The sequence below is a fragment of the Schistocerca gregaria genome, chromosome 10 (assembly GCF_023897955.1).
Source record: "Schistocerca gregaria isolate iqSchGreg1 chromosome 10, iqSchGreg1.2, whole genome shotgun sequence".
NCBI classification, from domain to species: Eukaryota; Metazoa; Arthropoda; class Insecta; order Orthoptera; family Acrididae; genus Schistocerca; species Schistocerca gregaria.
The window spans coordinates 32,781,121-32,794,302 of NC_064929.1; the positions used below are offsets into that span (position 1 = coordinate 32,781,121).

A 13,182-nucleotide genomic window follows, 5' to 3' on the forward strand; every position below is an offset into this window, starting at 1 on the left:
TGTGTTTGTTACCTCAGGTTCTGTATGATTGGCGACAAGGAGTGAAAACGGAGCAATTTGTGACGGCTCTTTCAATTTAAGACGTTAAAAACAGACGGAATTTGCATTTGTAATACCAGAGCATCGAAACTACTTGGAAATTTTGTGTATATGAACGTGTCCGCGCCTTTGTACTCTGCTCCCTTCACCGCTACAAACCAACCAACCCTCGTGTCCGTGCGCATCAGAGTCGCAAACAATGGGGAATAGCGCAATTTGGTCGTGCATGTGTCGTAGCTCAGTTGGTAGAGCGTTCGCTTCGCATGTGAAAGGTGCAGGGTTCAAGCTGCGGCGCCTCTATTTTTTGTGGTCAGTGCATGGTAAGTGTTGGTCGCGGCGAACCTAAAGGCACGCAAGATGTTGCAAAGCCAGCGTCACAGACTGATATGATGTATACTGACGTAAGGAGAGCAAGATGTAAGTGTGGGGACCGGCTGTTATCGAGGTGTCATCGAGTGCAGATCTGTCTTAGGTATCACGGCTTAACCTCATTGAAGTCTAGAGGGTGGACAACTCGTTCGTCTTACTCAGAGCGGTGTCCGAACTCTATTTTCGACGTTATACGTGCCACTTTCATTGTGGCCAACTACGATTCGATACAGAATGCACGAAACCTGAAAGACACCCTAACGGATACAGAGAGAGTAGTGTTTGTCTGCTGAATAATGGGAGTGCAAGGGTCTGTGTCGTCTATATGGCTGTATGTAGCACCATTAGTCTTCGGGGGGGCGGGCGTAGCTCAGATGGTAGAGCGCTCGCTTAGTATGCGAGAGGTACTGGGATCAATACCCAGTGCCTACAGAATTTTTAACACACCTACATGCGCATCTTGCCATGCAAGTGGAATAATTCTCAGCCTGCAGATGTGTCTAGGAAGATACAAGCGAATGATTAGCATCCATAATTGGCAAGCGTGCTGTTATTAGTGCGCGGGAAGCAACCTTCTCCCACGCCTACACTTAATTTAGAAACAGTACAAGTGTTCCCGTAAGATTCTCAAGCCTATGTCGGAAAGATCTGCCTTGCGCCGAGTTCACGTAAATCCCAATGCACATTCCTATTCTTTGCGTGCAGTCGGCTGCTACTGGTGTTGCTAGTTGTGACTGCTGATAACAGATGCCGTAGCAATCAATTCATGGAGTGAGTTGTTTGTTTTGCGATAGTCTGTCTCTGACAAGCAAGCACAGGTGACATAGGTGCGAACACAGGAAGCTAGCAGACCCTCGCTGCCTGCAGACACCGAGCAGCCACACTAGGAGGGCGGCCTAAGCCGTAGGCGAAATGTGCTCATTCGTTTTGGCGCGACGTCGAACTATAAATAATGCTGTCACTAGCGTGAGCGTCGTGGAAAGTCGGAAAAGTCGGCTGCGTGGGTGAGTGCCAAGTTTGGGGAGCGTTTTGTAGTATGCGCAGTGAAATGGAGACGCGGAAACTTGTTGTGGCCCAGTGTTTTGCAGTTGAACGACAAGATTGGTACACAGTAGTAAAGAGCGAGGCACTGAGTTGGCATGAATAATGGAGTGCACAATGGGGCTCGAGATGTGTTTGTTACCTCAGGTGCTGTATGATTGTCGACAAGGAGTGAAAACGGAGCAATTTGTGACGGCTCTTTCAATTTAAGACGTTAAAAACAGACGGAATTTGCATTTGTAATACCAGAGCATCGAAACTACTTGGAACTTTTGTGTATATGAACGTGTCGGCGCCTTTGTACTCTGCTCCCTTCACCGCTACAAACCAACCAACCATCGTGTCCGTGCGCATCAGAGTCGCAAAGAATGGGGAATAGCGCAGTTTGGTCGTGCATGTGGCGTAGCTCAGTTGGTAGAGCGGTCGCTTCGCATGTGAAAGGTGCAGGGTTCAAGCCGCGGCGCCTCCATTTTTTGTGGTCAGTGCATGGTAAGTGTTGGTCGCGGCGAACCTAAAGGCACGCAAGATGTTGCAAAGCCAGCGTCACAGACTGATATGATGTATACTGACGTAAGGAGAGCAAGATGTAAGTGTGGGGACCGGCTGTTATCGAGGTGTCATCGAGTGCAGATCTGTCTTAGGTATCACGGCTTAACCTCATTGAAGTCTAGAGGGTGGACAACACGTTCGTCTTACTCAGAGCGGTGTCCGAACTCTATTTTCGACGTTATACGTGCCACTTTCATTGTGGCCAACTACGATTCGATACAGAATGCATGAAACCTGAAAGACACCCTAACAGATACATAGAGAGTAGTGTTTGTCTGCTGAATAATGGGAGTGCAAGGGTCTGTATCGTCTATTAGCTGTATGTAGCACCATTAGTCTTCGGAGGGGCGGGCGTAGCTCAGATGGTAGAGCGCTTGCTTAGTATGCGAGAGGTACTGGGATCAATACCCAGTGCCTTCAGAATTTTTAACACACCTACATGCGCACCTTGCCATGCAAGTGGAATAATTCTCAGCCTGAAGATGTGTCTAGGAAGATACAAGCGAATGATTAGCATCCACAATTGGCAAGCGTGCTGTTATTAGTGCTCGGGAAGCACCCTCCTCCCACGCCTACACTTTATTTAGAAACAGTACAAGTGTTCCCGTAAGATTCTCAAGCCTATGTCGGAAAGATCTGCCTTGCGCCGAGTTCACGTAAATCCCACTACACATTCCTATTCTTTGCGTGCAGTCGGCTGCTACTGGTGTTGCTAGTTGTGACTGCTGATAACAGATACCGTAGCAATCAATTCATGGAGCGAGTTGTATGTTTTGCGATAGTCTGTCTCTGACAAGCAAGCACAGGTGACATAGGTGCGAACACAGGGAGCTAGCAGACCCTCGCTGCCTGCACACACCGAGCAGCCACTCTAGGAGGGCGGCCTAAGCCGTAGGCGAAATGTGCTCATTCGCTTTGGTGCGACGTCGAACTATAAATAATGCTGTCACTAGTGTGAGCGTTGCGTGAGCGTCAAGGAAAGTCGGAAAAGACGGCTGCGTGGGTGAGTGCCAAGTTTGGGGAGCGTTTTGTAGTATGCGCAGTGCAATGGAGACGCGGAAACTTGTTGTGGCCCAGTCTTTTGTAGTTGGACGACAAGATTGGTACACAGTAGTAAAGAGCGAGGCACTGAGTTGGCATGAATAATGGAGTGCACAATGGGGCTCGAGATGTGTTTGTTACCTCAGGTGCTGTATGATTGTCGACAAGGAGTGAAAACGGAGCAATTTGTGACGGCTCTTTCAATTTAAGACGTTAAAAACAGACGGAATTTGCATTTGTAATACCAGAGCATCGAAACTACTTGGAACTTTTGTGTATATGAACGTGTCCGCGCCTTTGTACTCTGCTCCCTTCACCGCTACAAACCAACCAACCATCGTGTCCGTGCGCATCAGAGTCGCAAAGAGTGGGGAATAGCGCAGTTTGGTCGTGCATGGGGCGTAGCTCAGTTGGTAGAGCGTTCGCTTCGCATGTGAAAGGTGCAGGGTTCAAGCCGCGGCGCCTCCATTTTTTGTGGTCAGTGCATGGTAAGTGTTGGTCGCGGCGAACCTAAAGGCACGCAAGATGTTGCAAAGCCAGCATCACAGACTGATATGATGTATACTGACGTAAGGAGAGCAAGATGTAAGTGTGGGAACCGGCTGTTATCGAGGTGTCATCGAGTGCAGATCTGTCTTAGGTATCACGGCTTAACCTCATTGAAGTCTAGAGGGTGGACAACACGTTCGTCTTACTCAGAGCGGTGTCCGAACTCTATTTTCGACGTTATACGTGCCACTTTCATTGTGGCCAACTACGATTCGATACAGAATGCACGAAACCTGAAAGACACCCTAACGGATACATAGAGAGTAGTGTTTGTCTGCTGAATAATGGGAGTGCAAGGGTCGGTGTCGTCTATATGGCTGTATGTAGCACCATTAGTCTTCGGAGGGGCGGGCGTAGCTCAGATGGTAGAGCGCTCGCTTAGTATGCGAGAGGTACTGGGATCAATACCCAGTGCCTCCAGAATTTTTAACACACCTACATGCGCACCTTGCCATGCAAGTGGAATAATTCTCAGCCTGCAGATGTGTCTAGGAAGATACAAGCGAATGATTAGCATCCACAATTGGCAAGTGTGCTGTTATTAGTGCGCGGGAAGCACCCTCCTCCCACGCCTACACTTTATTTAGAAACAGTACAAGTGTTCCCGTAAGATTCTCAAGCCTATGTCGGAAAGATCTGCCTTGCGCCGAGTTCACGTAAATCCCACTGCACATTCCTATTCTTTGCGTGCAGTCGGCTGCTACTGGTGTTGCTAGTTGTGACTGCTGATAACAGATGCCGTAGCAATCAATTCATGGAGCGAGTTGTATGTTTTGCGATAGTCTGTCTCTGACAAGCAAGCACAGGTGACATAGGTGCGAACACAGGAAACTAGCAGACCCTCGCTGCCTGCAGACACCGAGCAGCCACTCTAGGAGGGCGGCCTAAGCCGTAGGCGAAATGTGCTCATTCGCTTTGGCGTGACGTCGAACTATAAATAATGCTGTCACTAGCGTGAGCGTTGCGTGAGCGTCATGGAAAGTCGGAAAAGTCGTCTGCGTGGGTGACTGCCAAGTTTGGGGAGCGTTTTGTAGTATGCGCAGTGCAATGGAGACGCGGAAACTTGTTGTGGCCCAGTGTTTTGCAGTTGGACGACATGATTAGTACACAGTAGTAAAGAGCGAGGCACTGAGTTGGCATGAATAATGGAGTGCACAATGGGGCTCGAGATGTGTTTGTTACCTCAGGTGCTGTATGATTGTCGACAAGGAGTGAAAACGGAGCAATTTGTGACGGCTCTTTCAATTTAAGACGTTAAAAACAGACGGAATTTGCATTTGTAATACCAGAGCATCGAAACTACTTGGAACTTTTGTGTATATGAACGTGTCGGCGCCTTTGTACTCTGCTCCCTTCACCGCTACAAACCAACCAACCATCGTGTCCGTGCGCATCAGAGTCGCAAAGAATGGGGAATAGCGCAGTTTGGTCGTGCATGTGGCGTAGCTCAGTTGGTAGAGCGTTCGCTTCGCATGTGAAAGGTGCAGGGTTCAAGCCGCGGCGCCTCCATTTTTTGTGGTCAGTGCATGGTAAGTGTTGGTCGCGGCGAACCTAAAGGCACGCAAGATGTTGCAAAGCCAGCGTCACAGACTGATATGATGTATACTGACGTAAGGAGAGCAAGATGTAAGTGTGGGGACCGGCTGTTATCGAGGTGTCATCGAGTGCAGATCTGTCTTAGGTATCACGGCTTAACCTCATTGAAGTCTAGAGGGTGGACAACACGTTCGTCTTACTCAGAGCGGTGTCCGAACTCTATTTTCGACGTTATACGTGCCACTTTCATTGTGGCCAACTACGATTCGATACAGAATGCATGAAACCTGAAAGACACCCTAACGGATACATAGAGAGTAGTGTTTGTCTGCTGAATAATGGGAGTGCAAGGGTCTGTATCGTCTATTAGCTGTATGTAGCACCATTAGTCTTCGGAGGGGCGGGCGTAGCTCAGATGGTAGAGCGCTCGCTTAGTATGCGAGAGGTAATGGGATCAATACCCAGTGCCTCCAGAATTTTTAACACACCTACATGCGCACCTTGCCATGCAAGTGGAATAATTCTCAGCCTGAAGATGTGTCTAGGAAGATACAAGCGAATGATTAGCATCCACAATTGGCAAGCGTGCTGTTATTAGTGCTCGGGAAGCACCCTCCTCCCACGCCTACACTTTATTTAGAAACAGTACAAGTGTTCCCGTAAGATTCTCAAGCCTATGTCGGAAAGATCTGCCTTGCGCCGAGTTCACGTAAATCCCACTACACATTCCTATTCTTTGCGTGCAGTCGGCTGCTACTGGTGTTGCTAGTTGTGACTGCTGATAACAGATGCCGTAGCAATCAATTCATGGAGCGAGTTGTATGTTTTGCGATAGTCTGTCTCTGACAAGCAAGCACAGGTGACATAGGTGCGAACACAGGGAGCTAGCAGACCCTCGCTGCCTGCAAACACCGAGCAGCCACTCTAGGAGGGCGGCCTAAGCCGTAGGCGAAATGTGCTCATTCGCTTTGGTGCGACGTCGAACTATAAATAATGCTGTCACTAGTGTGAGCGTTGCGTGAGCGTCATGGAAAGTCGGAAAAGACGGCTGCGTGGGTGAGTGCCAAGTTTGGGAAGCGTTTTGTAGTATGCGCAGTGCAATGGAGACGCGGAAACTTGTTGTGGCCCAGTGTTTTGCAGTTGGACGACAAGATTGGTACACAGTAGTAAAGAGCGAGGCACTGAGTTGGCATGAATAATGGAGTGCACAATGGGGCTCGAGATGTGTTTGTTACCTCAGGTGCTGTATGATTGTCGACAAGGAGTGACAACGGAGCAATTTGTGACGGCTCTTTCAATTTAAGACGTTAAAAACAGACGGAATTTGCATTTGTAATACCAGAGCATCGAAACTACTTGGAACTTTTGTGTATATGAACGTGTCCGCGCCTTTGTACTCTGCTCCCTTCACCGCTACAAACCAACCAACCATCGTGTCCGTGCGCATCAGAGTCGCAAAGAGTGGGGAATAGCGCAGTTTGGTCGTGCATGGGGCGTAGCTCAGTTGGTAGTCAGCCAGCGGCTGCGCTGGAGGTCGGACGTGCCGTGCTGTGTGCTGTGCTGCGTTAGCTCCGCGTGGTAAGTCTCTGCTCTTGCTGCAACGCGTCGCTGTCTATAGTATTTGTGTAGACATGAAAAAGAATTAAGAGATGTCGCAACCGCAACGAAAAGATACTTTGAAATTCACGTTTGATCGCAACTTTGTCCGACCGAGGTCATTTGATGTAGAACAGTGGTTAGAGGATGACGTTAAAATAGGACTTGATGATATTATCGGCATACATTTCTCGATTATGAACAGTGTGGTTTTCGTGAAACTTGCCAGTCCAGAATTGTGTGAAAGGATAGTTCGATCTTGTGGTGGCATTCTGAAATTTAAACATGCTGACGGAAATGTTGGGGAGGTTACCGTTGCCCATGCTGGTCTAGGTATTCGGACCGTGCGAGTCTTTGAACTTCCCTTTGAAATTACAAGTGACCAGATAAATGCAGTTATTGCTCCATACGGGAAAGTTTTGAGTAATATTGCCGAACGGTGGTCTGCTGCACACAAATTCCCTGTTTTGAATGGTGTGCGCCAATTAAAAGTCGAATTGCAGAAGCACATTCCGTCGTTTATAAACGTCTGCGGATATAGAGCTGTTGTGATGTATGATGACCAACCGAAAACGTGTGCTGTCTGTAATTTGCCAGGCCACGTTCGTGCAGAATGTGTTCAAAGGCGAGTGGCGCAACTGCCTGCCGGCGATGCCGTCAGGCCCCCTGCTATGTCAACGCTGCCCGTGACATATGTCGCCGTAGCGCGCGGTTTTGCAAGTGCCACTGCGCCCCCCGAAGTTACTACGAATACCGACCCACAAGCGACCGACCAACCGACCGACTCAGGTGTAGCATCTGTAGACACTCAACCCTCCTACGAAGACATATCTGCTCCTGCCCTTGTCGCCGTGGAATCGCCCAATGAGGCAATGGATACGGACGCGACCTCAGTCGCTTCGGGTAGTGCTCCTCTGCATCCTGGAGCTTCTTTAGGAGGTATCAAAAGCGTATCAGGTGCACAGAAAACGGACTCGCAACCAGCCGTTTCTAGTGGTGCTCTTCCGAATCCTGCAGCTGCCTTAGGCACTGACCACAGCCCGTCAAGTGCAATGAAATCAGACCTGGCGTCAGTCACTTCGAGTAGTGCTACTTTGCAACCTGAGGCTTCTTCAGGTACCGTCCAAAGTCCACCACGAGACGCATCTCCCAAGAAATCTAAAAAACGGAGGATCGCGCGTCAAGGTGCAGAGCAGACTGCACCACAACTGCGTGAACAGGCGAAGCAAATAGGGGGCAAAATACGTCAATCTGCATCTGAGAACTTGCAGTGCAATCAGCAGTCATCTAACGAAGACCCTGTGTCCTTGGATAGTACCTCCGGTTCTGCCAGTTTGCCCTCCGATGACGTAGCAATTACCCGAACCGAAGATAAAAATCACCAGCAAACACCTGAATATAGTGCACCACTTAATGACGAACCGATGACAGGGCTGTCGAATCCGTGGGCAGACGATGTCGACGACACTACAAAGGAGGACGAAATTATGGACACCACAGGAACCGTTACAGTCACCACGATGGCCACACCACGCGATGACGTCGTCTTGAATGTCATCGCCGCGACGGATACTGTCCCAGACACGGAGAAGCCGACTGATCCCTTCCCAAGTCATGAATATTTCTAGTCTGAACGGTTTTACTGACTTGTGTCCACATGTCTCTCGGGTCAGATTTCTTAATGTTTTTTCGAAATGATATGTTGCCAGAGTTTTTCCTAATTACACTCCCGTCTTGGCTAACGTAGTTCCGTTGCAGGCCTATAAGATCGCTACGCTGAATATCAATAAAATTTGTAGCCCATTTAATTTACAAAATTTAAAAGATTTCCTGTATGCAGCTGATGTGGACATTTTGTTTTTACAAGAAGTAACAAACATCGAACTTGACTTCATACAGGGGTATAATGCTATAGTCAATCCTGGAATTGGATGTGATTTGGGTACCGCATTTCTTTTCAAAGAGGGCGTCGTCATTACAGACGTAACAAAACTGCCTAACGGCAGAGGCATTGCCGGCACGCTTTATAACACCAGGATTATTAATGTCTATGCCCCATCTGGTTCTACCAATCGGTGCCAACGAGCACAGTTTTTTAAGGAGGGAATTGTTCCTTTGTTTGGTGTACACTGCACCCATACCATCCTTGGAGGCGACTTTAACAGTGTCATACATGCCAAAGACCAAACTCCGAACTACAACAAATCGCCGGACCTGGAACGTATCGTCACCGACCTCCGTTTAACTGATTCGTCGGAGCAAAAGCACGGCGCGGCACCCGGCTTTACCCACCTCACTAATCATTCAGCGAGCCGGTTGGATCGAATGTATGTCTCGCCCAATCTGACACACCGCATCCTGCAGTCTGAAGTTTGGCCAACCGTTTTTTCGGACCACGCTGCATATATATGCACATTAAATTTGGAACGACAAGGAACCTGTCGATATAAAGGCCCATGGAAACTTAATGTTTCACACTTAAAAGATCCTGCCTGTCGAGAAGCCTTTCTCACCACTTGGAGAGCCTGCGAGACCAAACTCAGCTCTTACCACTCGACCTTGGATTGGTGGCTCAAATGCGCCAAACCTCAGATCCGGAGATGTTTCATCAACTACTCCCGGGAGAAGAGCTTTTGGCGGAAAAGAACGATAGAATTTTACTTTCATTGTCTCCGAGAACTCTACCTGCAAGGTGCTACAGCTATTGGGAACCATGGGAGAATTAAAAAATTCCAGGCAAAAATACTGACATTAAGGCGACAACAGCTTGAAGGATACCAAATAAGGTCAAGAGCAGAGACTGTGGCGCAAAAAGAAGCCACTTCGATATATCATGTTTTTCGTGAAACTAAACGAGGATTCCGCAAAATACTGACGGAGCTTAAAACTGATAATGGAACCACCTTGACAATGCACAACGACATAAAAGCAGAAATACTAACCCATTTCGACAACTTGTTTTCACATAAAGAGGTAGACGAAAAATCACAGGACGATTTACTGACCCACCTGCAAGGACGCGTTGGTAACGCGTACGCGGAAGCTCTAATAGCGGAGGCGACCGAAGACGATGTACACTATGCTGTCTATCAAAGTGCAAAAAATAAATCCCCTGGAGCTGACGGCATACCAGCAGAATTTTATCAAGTCTTCTGGGAACATATAAAACATAGAATTACATGCATCTGTAATGAACTTCTGAACCTCAATAAGGAGATACCGAAAGATTTTCGTGAAGGTATGATAGTGTTAATCGCAAAAAAATCGGCTGGCAAGAAAATTGGAAATTTGAGACCAATCACTCTGTTGAACAGTGACTATAAAATTTTTTCGCGGCTCTTAGCCCACAGACTTAAAAATGTAATGGCCAGCGTCACCGGCCCATATCAGTCTAGCGTGGGCAAAGATAGGAAAATTCAGCAGGCGCTGTCCGACTACCGCGACATAATTTCAATAGCAGAAGTATGTCGACTAAAATGTGCCATCGTGTCGTTAGATTTCGATAAAGCCTTCGACAGGATCAGCCACTCCTACCTCCTGAAAACGATGGGCGCAATGGGTTTTCCGCCGAGATTCGTCGACCTCATACGACGTTTGGTAACGAATAACTCCTCCAGAATCATCATAAATGGACAGCCTAGCCGGCCAGTCGAGATCGCATGTTCCGTCAGGCAAGGTTGTCCGTTGTCCATGGCACTTTTTGCCATGGCCATCGAACCTTTGCTCGCTACCTTGACTCAGCGGTTACAAGGATTGCAAATACGAGGAAACAAAATAATATGTAAAGCTTATGTGGACGATGTTGGGTTTCTCGTTATGAATGTAGCGGAAGTCGAGACGGCAATGCACATAATAGAAAAATACGAACGAGCGTCAGCCGCGAGGTTAAACAAAACCAAGTCCGGCATATTCAATATCGGATGTGGCATTGGCATGCGCACACACGGTCAGTTACGTGAGCTAACAGCCTTGAAGTGTCTCGGCATTGATTTCCGAAAAAATATACGTCAAACTATTGCGGCCAACTATAGACAAGTACTAACTACCATACGAGCTAGTGTACGGACACATAGTATTCGACAATTAAATGACATTCAGAGAGTGTCTTTAGCGAACGTCTCTATTACTTCCAAAGTCAATTATGTCGCCCAGATACTGACAATACCCGCCGGCATCGCCAAACAAATTATGTCAGCAATAGGCTATTTTGTGAGCCGTGGCCACATATTTAAAATCCAGTATGACACTCTGACGCTCGCCACTAATAATGGCGGCTTAAACTTAACGAATGTTACTAAAAAGTCGCAGGCTCTGTACATCTCCAATACGTTTCAACAATGGAGACAATCCGGCAGCTGTATCGCCGCGCACTTGCTATCTGAAATAGCTCCAGATGACCTCTCTCCACCCATTAATGTGCAGCACATACCGAGCGGACTTTACCATTTACGATGGTTTTTAATAGAATATAGCTACCTACGTTCAAGAATTCCGGAAAAAGACATGACAAACGTAAAAGAAATATATGGCAAATTGATGGGAGAAAAGAAGAACAACAAAATAGAACAAAACTATCCATGTTCTAACTGGAAAGTGATATGGGCAAATATTCATAACCGTAACTTAGCTACTCATCTGAAAGCAACATGGTACTTTGTTGTAAATAGGAAAGTTGCAACAAACTCGAAACTTCATTCGATCCACTTAGCGGATTCGCCTTTGTGTGCAACGTGTAGTTTAATTGATAACGAAGAACATCGTTTCGTGTGCGACAAGGTTAAAGATATCTGGCTGAATGTCCGACGAAAGCTGGCACTCATCCTTCGAACGTCACCTAACGCTATAACGCCTGCGGACTTTTTGACACCGGATGATGTACCCTTTCCTAACACGAAACGCAACGCAGTCAATTGGCTGAAAGCGGCAACGGTCCATTACCTCTTCACGAAGGAAGAGAAAAGCCAAGAGGATTTTTGGATCTCCCTGCTAACTGAGCATCACATGTTACTGAAGACTAGTAAATATAAAGAAACATACGCAAATTTTTTAATCAAGACCTTGATGTAAAAGAATTAACAAGAAATATCTGCGGACACAGAAGACAAACGTAAGAGAGTGTTCACCACTACTAACTTACTTAACAATCGTGAAGAAAAAAAAAAAAAAATTTTTTTAGTTTTTACCGGAATTGCCGTTCTTTGAGTTCAACGTTTATTAATTTATTTTTCAAGAAGCCATTATAAATAGTTGCTTCTCACCGAATATGGTTTGTTTTTTAAGCATTTTCAGAGAGAAGAGGCAGTTTCGAAATGCCCTCTGACGTTTCTTTGTCAAGGAAGACTATTTGCTTTAAGTGTGACAACAAAAAACAGCGATGAAGAAGGAAACAAACTGAACATAACTTCTGTTTCTACCTACTGAAGACTTCATTCTTTTTTCACATTATCAATAAGCCCAAAGAAGGGGTACATTAGTTTCTCCACGATAAAGGGATTAACTTCGTCTCATCAGTTTATGGTAATGTACATGGCGTGAGAAGCCGACGCCGATGAAGGCGAATTATGGAGAGCGCAAGGATGGGCTAAAAGGGGTGATGGAAGGCCCAAAAAAAAAAAAAAAAAAAAAAAAAAAGTTGGTAGAGCGTTCGCTTCGCATGTGAAAGGTGCAGGGTTCAAGCCGCGGCGCCTCCATTTTTTGTGGTCAGTGCATGGTAAGTGTTGGTCGCGGCGAACCTAAAGGCACGCAAGATGTTGCAAAGCCAGCATCACAGACTGATATGATGTATACTGACGTAAGGAGAGCAAGATGTAAGTGTGGGAACCGGCTGTTATCGAGGTGTCATCGAGTGCAGATCTGTCTTAGGTATCACGGCTTAACCTCATTGAAGTCTAGAGGGTGGACAACACGTTCGTCTTACTCAGAGCGGTGTCCGAACTCTATTTTCGACGTTATACGTGCCACTTTCATTGTGGCCAACTACGATTCGATACAGAATGCACGAAACCTGAAAGACACCCTAACGGATACATAGAGAGTAGTGTTTGTCTGCTGAATAATGGGAGTGCAAGGGTCTGTGTCGTGTATATGGCTGTATGTAGCACCATTAGTCTTCGGAGGGGCGGGCGTAGCTCAGATGGTAGAGCGCTCGCTTAGTATGCGAGAGGTACTGGGATCAATACCCAGTGCCTCCAGAATTTTTAACACACCTACAGGCGCACCTTGCCATGCAAGTGGAATAATTCTCAGCCTGAAGATGTGTCTAGGAAGATACAAGCGAATGATTAGCATCCACAATTGGCAAGCGTGCTGTTATTAGTGCGCGGGAAGCACCCTCCTCCCACGCCTACACTTTATTTAGAAACAGTACAAGTGTTCCCGTAAGATTCTCAAGCCTATGTCGGAAAGATCTGCCTTGCGCCGAGTTCACGTAAATCCCACTGCACATTCCTATTCTTTGCGTGC

At 47.0% G+C, this 13,182-nt stretch overlaps 1 non-coding gene across 1 annotated transcript; it reads left to right on the forward strand.

The window, feature by feature from the left end:
* The first annotated feature begins 767 nt into the window (after positions 1-767).
* Trnat-agu (transfer RNA threonine (anticodon AGU)) lies at positions 768-840 on the forward strand. Its single transcript has one exon. It is a non-coding gene; the product is annotated as a tRNA-Thr (tRNA).
* Positions 841-13,182: the final 12,342 nt, after the last annotated feature.